Raw genomic sequence first — 8,128 nt, 5'->3', positions numbered from 1 at the left:
AGTGCTGGGATTAAAGGCGTGCACCACCACGCCCAGCTCAAATCTTTAGTTTTATTATTATTATTTTTTGTTTGTTTGTTTTCAAGACAGGGTTTCTCTGTGTAGCCCTGGCTGTCCTGGAACTTACTCTGTAGACCAGGCTGGCCTCAAACTCAGAAATCCGTACACCTCTGCCTCCCAAGTGCTGGGATTAAAGGTGTGCAAAAAGGTCTCGAGTTCAATTCCCAGCAACCACATTGGTGGGTCACAACCATCTGTAATGAGATCTGTCGCCCTCTTCTGGTGTGTCTGAAGTCAGCTACAGTGTACTCACATATAATAAATAAATAAATATTTTTTAAAATTCTTTAAAAAAAAATAAGAAAGAAGGAAAGAAACACTGATTTCCTCACCAACTTTCCCAGGGCCAGTTATACAGAAGAGACCTGCATTCCACCTTCAGATACCACAGGTGGCAGGAGAGAACCAACTCCAGACAGACCTTCACCCATGTACCACCATGTATTTATACTTCTGTTGTGACAGGAAGTATTGATTAACCCCAAAAGACCACCAAGGAGCCAGTTCCAATGCAATCAATCGCATTTAGGGCCTCTTTATTACAAGCTCAAGTGTAGGCTCCCTGCCAACAGTAAGGTGGAGCCCCGAGTCCAGTTTCAGACAAGTATTTATAGTCAAACAAGAAGCAAGGGGATTTCTAGCCTGCTACATATCTCTCGGGGGGGGGGGGGGCATTATGGCCTTTAACATTGGCTGGTGCTGAGAACCAAACCATAAACTAAACTTTTGCTTTCCCCCTGATTGATGGTTGTTAGGAAATGAAGTGCCAGGGGCAGGCTTGTAACCTGGAGCTGCAGTTTTGTTAGGGAGTAACCTGGTAACTGGTGCTAGGTGCCAGTTTGTTAGTTAACTTGAGTTCAGCCTTAGGCCAGGTTCACTAAGATGGAGTCTGTACCCAAGATCTGGTCTCTCACTTCTACATGCATAAACACAATAAATAAAACTTACTACTTGTGATGACTATTCTTGGTTGTCAGCTTGACTACATCTGGAATGAACTATAATCTAGAAATGGAGGGCACATGTGACCAAGATCTTGAGCCTGGAAGACACAGGCTTCTTTCTGACCTGGACCTTGACTTGGGATGACACATTTTTGATCCAGATCTTCAAGCATAGTGGCCATGAAAAGCTTGGGCCCAAGCAAGGTAGTACACACCTTTAATCCCAGGAGACAAAGGCAAGCAGGTCCCTGAGTTCAAGGCCAGCCTGGGACAGAGGAAGTTCCAAAGTCAGGTGTGGTGGCACACACCTTTTATCTGGGCCATGCTTTCTGCTGGAGGCCTATATAAGGACAAGGAAAGAAGGAAGGCTCACTCTTTGCCTGCTAGCACTTACTTGCCAGAATATCTGTTGGAACCTACTTCAAGATTCCAGCTTATACAGAAGACCAGCTGAAACAACTAGCTTCACAGGACTAGAGTCTTGACTTCCCATTCACAGCTGCCCATCGTTGTGTTAGCTGGTCTACAAACCGTAAGTCTTTCCAATAAACTCACTTAGTATATACAGTCCATAGTTCTGTGGCTCTAGAGAAGAACCTGACTGATTCACTACTTACATGAGGAATACTGCTTGCTTCTTTTCTCATTTTGGTACTAGAGATTAAATCCAAGACCTTGCATGTGCTAGGGAAGTACTCTACCACTAAACCATATCTTAGCCCCTTATTTTAGACAGGGTCTTGTCAAATTGCCCAGCTTGCAACCCTCCTGCCTCTGCTTCCAGAATAGATAGGATTACAACTGTGTACTATACCTAGCACTTAATATATGTGTATAATTTACTGATTTTGTGTATGTGTATCAGACACAAAATTAAGCATTTTGTTTTGCCTTTAAAGTTTGTAAAAACTATTCAAAGAAATAGAAAAGGTGTACTTATGAAGCCAGTGTAAACATAGCTTCTAGTTGTTCGCACAGAAAAACATGAGCTAGGGTAGAGCAGGTATCTCAGTTGGTAAAGTTCTCATCAAGCATTAGGACCTAACTTAGTTCTACACAGTCCTTCCAACACTGGCACTGGGATATGTGCTTCTAATTTCAGGGCAAGGGAGATACAGACAGATGGATCCTTAGGGCAGCCAGGTAGCCTGGCTTATTAAGTGAGCACCAGGGAAAGAAGGAACTACCCCAGAACAACAAAAACCCAAAACAAGACAGAGAGCATCTGAGAAACCCGAGGCTGACCTCTGCCCAGACACATTGAGGGCTACCTATGAACTTCTAGGACACCTATTTCTGTACAGCTTGAGAAATCCGGATTCTAGGGTCTGGAGAGATGACTCAGTAGTTAGGAGTACTTGCTGATGCTTTTCCAGAGGACTGAGTTAGGCTCACGAATGTTAACTCTAGCTCCAAGGGATTGGATGCCTCTGGCTGCCTTTAATCCCAGCATTTGGGAGGCAGAGGCAGGCGGATTTCTGAGTTCGAGGCCAGCCTGGTCTACAAAGTGAGTTCCAGGACAGCCAGGGCTACACAGAGAAACCCTGTCTCAAAAAAATCAAAAAGAGCATTGGCTTCCTACTGACAGCTGTGATCCTCCTGTTGTGGATGCTAGTAACTGAACTTAGGTAGGTCTTTTGTAATAGAAAATACAGTTTCTTTCTGGCCAATGCTTGAATTCTTTTTCTCTCTCTCTCTATATATATCTAATGTAAATTGAGTGTTCTATCTGCATGTGCAGCTGTATGCCAGAAGAGGGCATCAGATCACATTATAGATGGCTGTGTGCCACCATGTGGTTGTAGAGAATTGAACTCTGGACCTCTGGAAACCAGCCACTGTTCTTAACCACTAAGCCATTTCTCTAACCCTGATGCCTGAACTCTTTAAGAGCGCTGTTTATTCAGCTGAGAGATGTCCTAATTCATTATACATTGTCTTTAACTAAGGGGTAATTATCTGAAAGCCAGTGCATTGTTATTGTCCAGTGACTACTGAATAATAAAATTAATATATAGGTCTTATAAAACTGTATATGTGAGCCAGGCGTGGTGGTGCACACCTTTAATCCCAGCACTTGGGAGGCAGAGGCATTTCTGAATTGCCAAAGGTCTTTCTTAACTATTGGCACCTCTCCAGCTGAGACATGGGTTTTGTTTTGTTAATTAGGTATCTCTACATATGTATGCCTGTAGAGGGATAGGAAAGGGATCTCCAGGAGTTGGATTTACAAGTGGCTGTGAGCCACCTCAATTGTGCTGGGAACCAATCCCAAGTAAGAGCAACAAGACCTCTTAACAGGTGAACCATCTCTCCAACCCCAGTATTGGTTGTTATGCAAGATGGATTTGTTAAGAGTTTAAGCATAGCTGGGCGTGGTGGCGCACGCCTTTAATCCCAGCATTTGGGAGGCAGAGGCAGGCAGATTTCTGAGTTCGTGGCCAGCCTGGTCTACAAAGTGAGTTCCAGAACAGCCCCAGGGCTACATAGAGAAACCCTGTCTCGAAAAACCAAAAAAGCACTCTGGAGGCAGAGGCAGGCGTATCTCTGTGAATTCAAGGCCAGTCTGGTCCAACCTGTTAATTCAGCTGCCTACATGTCCTTATTCTCCAGTATACAATGTCTTTAACTGAAGGATAGTTATCTGAAAACGAGTGCACTAAGAATTCACTTTTATTTCTCTTCAATGAGGTGGCTGAGTGGCAGACGCCAACATGCAGATCTTCGTGAAGACCCTGACGGGCAAGACCATCACTCTTGAGGTAGAGCCCAGTGACACCATCGAGAATGTCAAGGCCAAGATCCAAGACAAGGAAGGCCTCCCACCTGACCAGCAGAGGCTGATATTCGCCGGCAAACAGCTAGAGGATGGCCACACCCTGTCTGATTACAACATCCAGAAAGAGTCCACCTTGCACCTGGTGCTGCGTCTGCGCGGTGGCATCATTGAGCCGTCCCTTCGTCAGCTTGCCCAGAAGTACAACTGTGACAAGATGATCTGCCGAAAGTGCTATGCACGCCTGCACCCTCGTGCAGTCAACTGCCGTAAGAGGAAGTGTGGTCATTCCAACAACCTGCGCCCCAAAAAGAAGGGCAAATAAAATTGGGGTCATACCTGACCTGTGACCCTGGGACCAAATAAAGTCCCCTTTCATCTACTGGAGCAGTTAAAATAAGTAAATGAATAAATACATTTTAAAAAAATTCAGTTTTAGGGCTGGAGAGATGGCTCAGCCAGAGTACTCACTGACTGCTTTTCCAGAGGTCCAGAGTTCAATTCCCAGCAACCACAAGGTGGCTCACAACCATCTGTAATGGATGGGACCTGATGCCCTCTTCTGGTGTGTCTGAAGACAGCTACAGTGTACTCAGACATAAAATAAATGAATTTTAATTAAAAAAAAAAAAAAAAGAAAAAGAAATGCAAGCACAGGCCTCAATAGTTAAAGCACTACAGCTGTAATTCCAGCAATCAGGAGGCTAAGGAAGGTGAATCTGAGGCAAGCTCACAATTAACTTTTCTCAAAACCAGCTGGGGGGTGGTGGGCTAGAGAGAGGATCTGGGTAAAACCCACATGTCAGCTCACAAATGTCTGTTACTCCAATTCAGGGGATTTCACTTGACTCCCTCTTCTGGTCTCAATAGGCTCCTACATAATCATACATGTACACATAAAATGTGGCCTAGCGGGCTGGCGAGATGGCTCAGTGGTTAAGAGCGCCGACTGCTTTTCTGAAGGTCCGCGGAGTTCAAATCCCAGCAACCACATGGTGGCTCACAACTATCCGTAACGAAATCTGATGCCCTCTTCTAGAGTGTCTGAAGACAGCTACAGTGTACTTACATATAATAAATAAATCTTTAAAAAAAAGTAAAAAAAAAAAATGTGCCCTAGCAAAAAGCCCTTCTTCAAATCCTAGCATAAACCCTAAACTAACAAACTTCCAGTGCAAGGTTTCTTGTGTTTTTTAAAAACCGGTCATAGGCAGGAAATTGAAATAACAACTGGTGTAGTAAATGCAAATATTATCCAGTGGGGAAAAATATGTAAAAGAGGTAAAGAAGCAAAATCTTGGATATAATAGAAAACTTTCAACAAAATAATTTACTTATTTACTACATAAGTCTGAACTCAGTCTGGGGAGGATCTATACTGTAGTTTTATATCAAATTTGAGAGGTGGTGGCTTCAGACTTAAGGTATTAGATACATATGTCTAATAACCAACTAAGCGAACAATGGCCTTCTACTACCCCCTTCTTCCTGCCTCTTTTCACACTCTGTCTGAGAGCCAAGGATTATAGGCATTCACACCTGTTGTTTTTTAACAAAATCTCAATTGTTGGATTTTACCAATAAAGACTCAGGCAGGATGCTGGGGTGAAAGCCTGATAGCTCAGAGGCAGGGAAAGCACCCAGCTCATTTTCCTCATGAAGGAATCCCCTCAATGGCACTCCCTTCTACTTCCTAACTCTCCCTTACTTTCTTGTTTTTCTCTTAATCTTACATTCACTTCCTGTCAACTGGTTGCTTGCTCAGCTTCTTGACCTATGGATGACTTTATCTAATCCAGTTTACAATATTCAAACAAAGCTCTTGGATGAAAGGTGTAAGGCTGAACCACACCACAACTAAAAACAGGGGTTTCCAGTAAATAACCCAAATCTTGGGAGTTCACAATGTGATCAAATATCCTGCAACACACACACCTATTTTATTTAAGATAAATACCTCCCACTCATTCTTATTTTTAAATTTTTAGGCAGGGTCTTACTTCAGCCTAGGTTAACTAGAACTCAATTTGTAACACAACCTAAAACCCAGGGATTTTCTTACAAAGCCTACTAAGTTTCAAGATACAAGGTAAGAATTGTAATGGCTAGCTATTCTTTTTGCAGACAGGGTTTCAGTGTAGCCCAGGCGGGGCTCAAGCCCTTACCACCTTTGCGTCCTGAGCACTAGTGGGATGAGCTACCCCACCCGGAGTTATTTTCTTAGTTTAAATGCCACCCTTAGAAGGCCTGCCTTCCCTATTAAATTCATCCTGTCAAACCCTACCTTCTCTTCCAGACCTCCCTTCAATGGTGCTTCCCTCACAAAGCTCACTCCATCTAACCAATAATTCTTTCCTTGGAATACCCAAAGCATTGTTTCTATTTCCCCTCAGACATGCAATTGGAATTCTGAGTCCTGTGCACATCATAAAAAAAACCAAAGCTGCCAGCTTTTTAGGGAACGACCAATATGATCAATAAACTCTGAACAGAAAACAAAGACAAGCCAAGGTATCTTTGCTATAACTGGCAAGGATATCCGTGATAAAACACAAGTGAAGGTTCTCATTGTTCAGGGGCCACTCATTTCTAAACGGTTTTTAGTTGGCTTGTTATTTGTTTATGAAACAATGCTTTCCAGATGCAAAATCTGATGAAAATCAGGACTGTGCAACATACACATCTAGCATGAGTATTTTTTTTTTTTTTTGGAGTGTGGATGGGGGTGTAGAATTGGTTGTTGCAGATTGAATCCAGAGCCTTGCAAACACCACACACATCCTGCGCTTTTCTGTGCCAGGATCTCAACTCTGTAGCTAAGTTAGTTTCAAGCATATGACTCCCCTTTCTTCTACAGCCACCTCTATTTAGTGTTTGTAGCATGGAAGCACAGGGACAGAGGATAACTTTGAGAAGTCAATTCCCTTCTTTTACTATGTCAGTCCTGGTATCAAACATAGGTTGTGAGCTGGTGAGATGGCTGAGCAGTTAAGAGCACTCACTGAGTGCTCTTCCAGAGGTCCTGAGTTCAATTCCCAGCAACCACATGGTGGCTCACAACCATCTGTAATGGGATCAGATGCCCTCCTCTGGTGTGTGTGAGACAGCAACAGTGTACTTATATGCAATAAATAAATAACACATAGGTTGTCAGGCTTGGTGGGAAGTGCCTTTATCCATCAAGTCATCTTAAAGGTCTAGCCTGTTTTTGTTCTTTCTTCAGCCAGGGTCTCACTCTACTGTCCAGGCTAGCATGGCTCTTATTAACTTCACACAAAAGATATTAAGAAGGCCAGAGTACAGCTCAGTGGCAAGCATGTGGGGTTTAGGGTTCAATTCAGTACACTACCACCACAGAAAAACAAAGCAAAAAAACAAAAACCAGCACAACACATTTTCCCAAATTTGGGCTAGGAGTGCAGCTCATCAGTAAGAAGCTTGCCAGACTGTTATACAGCTCAACGTGGAGTGCTTGCCTAACATGTAAGAAGCCCTGATTTCCACTGATTAGCACTGCAGAAAGTAAGCAAAGACATACACATATTAAAAATAAAACTGTCAGCTGGGTATGGTGGTACACACCTATAAATCTCAGCTCAAGGCCAATCTAGGCTACAAAGTGAGTTTCAAGACAATTTAGGATATAGATGATAAAATCCAATATAACAACTTCTTCTAGGTCCAGTTCTCAAAATTGGAAAATGGGGGTATCAGGCTGGTTCAACAGGTCCTTTACAAGCCTAATGACCTGAGTTCAATCACTAGAAGTAGTGCTACAGAAGAGAATGACCCCCACTCCCAAAGTTGTTCCTAGTCTCCATAAGTATGCAATGGCACCCACCCGCCACTTTAAAAAAAAAAAAAAAACCGGAAAAAAAGGGGGGGGGACCTGGAGAGATGGCTCAGTGGTTAAGAGCACCAACTGCTCTTTCAGAGGTCCTGAGTACAACTGCCAGCAACCACATGGTGGCTCAAAACCATCTGTAATGGAATCTAATGCCCTTTCCTGGTATTTATGAATGTTTATGTAATGCACTCACATACATTCAATAAATAAGTCTTAAAAGAAAGAAAAACCGTAGTGGAGAGATGGCTCAGCAGTTAAGAGCACTGACTGCTCTTCCAAAGGTCCTGAGTTCAAATTTCAGCAACCACATGGTGGCCCATAACCATATGTAATGAGATCTGATGCCCTCTTCTGGTGTGTCTGAAGACAGCTATAGTATACTTACATCCTATAATAAATAAATCTTTTAGCCGGGCGTGGTGGCGCACGCCTTTAATCCCAGCACTCGGGAGGCAGAGGCAGGCGGATTTCTGAGTTCGAGGTCATCCTGGTCTACAAAGT

At 43.2% G+C, this 8,128-nt stretch overlaps 1 protein-coding gene and 1 pseudogene across 2 annotated transcripts in view; one reads left to right on the top strand and one right to left on the bottom strand.

Annotated features, from left to right (window-relative positions):
* Positions 1-8,128, bottom strand: part of Cbx1 (chromobox 1) — a 20,174-nt gene that overhangs the window by 9,344 nt on the left and 2,702 nt on the right. The window lies entirely within an intron of this gene.
* Positions 3,696-4,120, top strand: LOC110305899 (annotated as a pseudogene).

Source organism: Mus caroli, chromosome 11 (genome assembly GCF_900094665.2).
Source record: "Mus caroli chromosome 11, CAROLI_EIJ_v1.1, whole genome shotgun sequence".
NCBI lineage: Eukaryota > Metazoa > Chordata > Mammalia > Rodentia > Muridae > Mus > Mus caroli.
The sequence above is the reverse complement of the archived record's forward strand: the minus strand, read 5'-3'. Positions and strand labels throughout refer to the sequence as shown.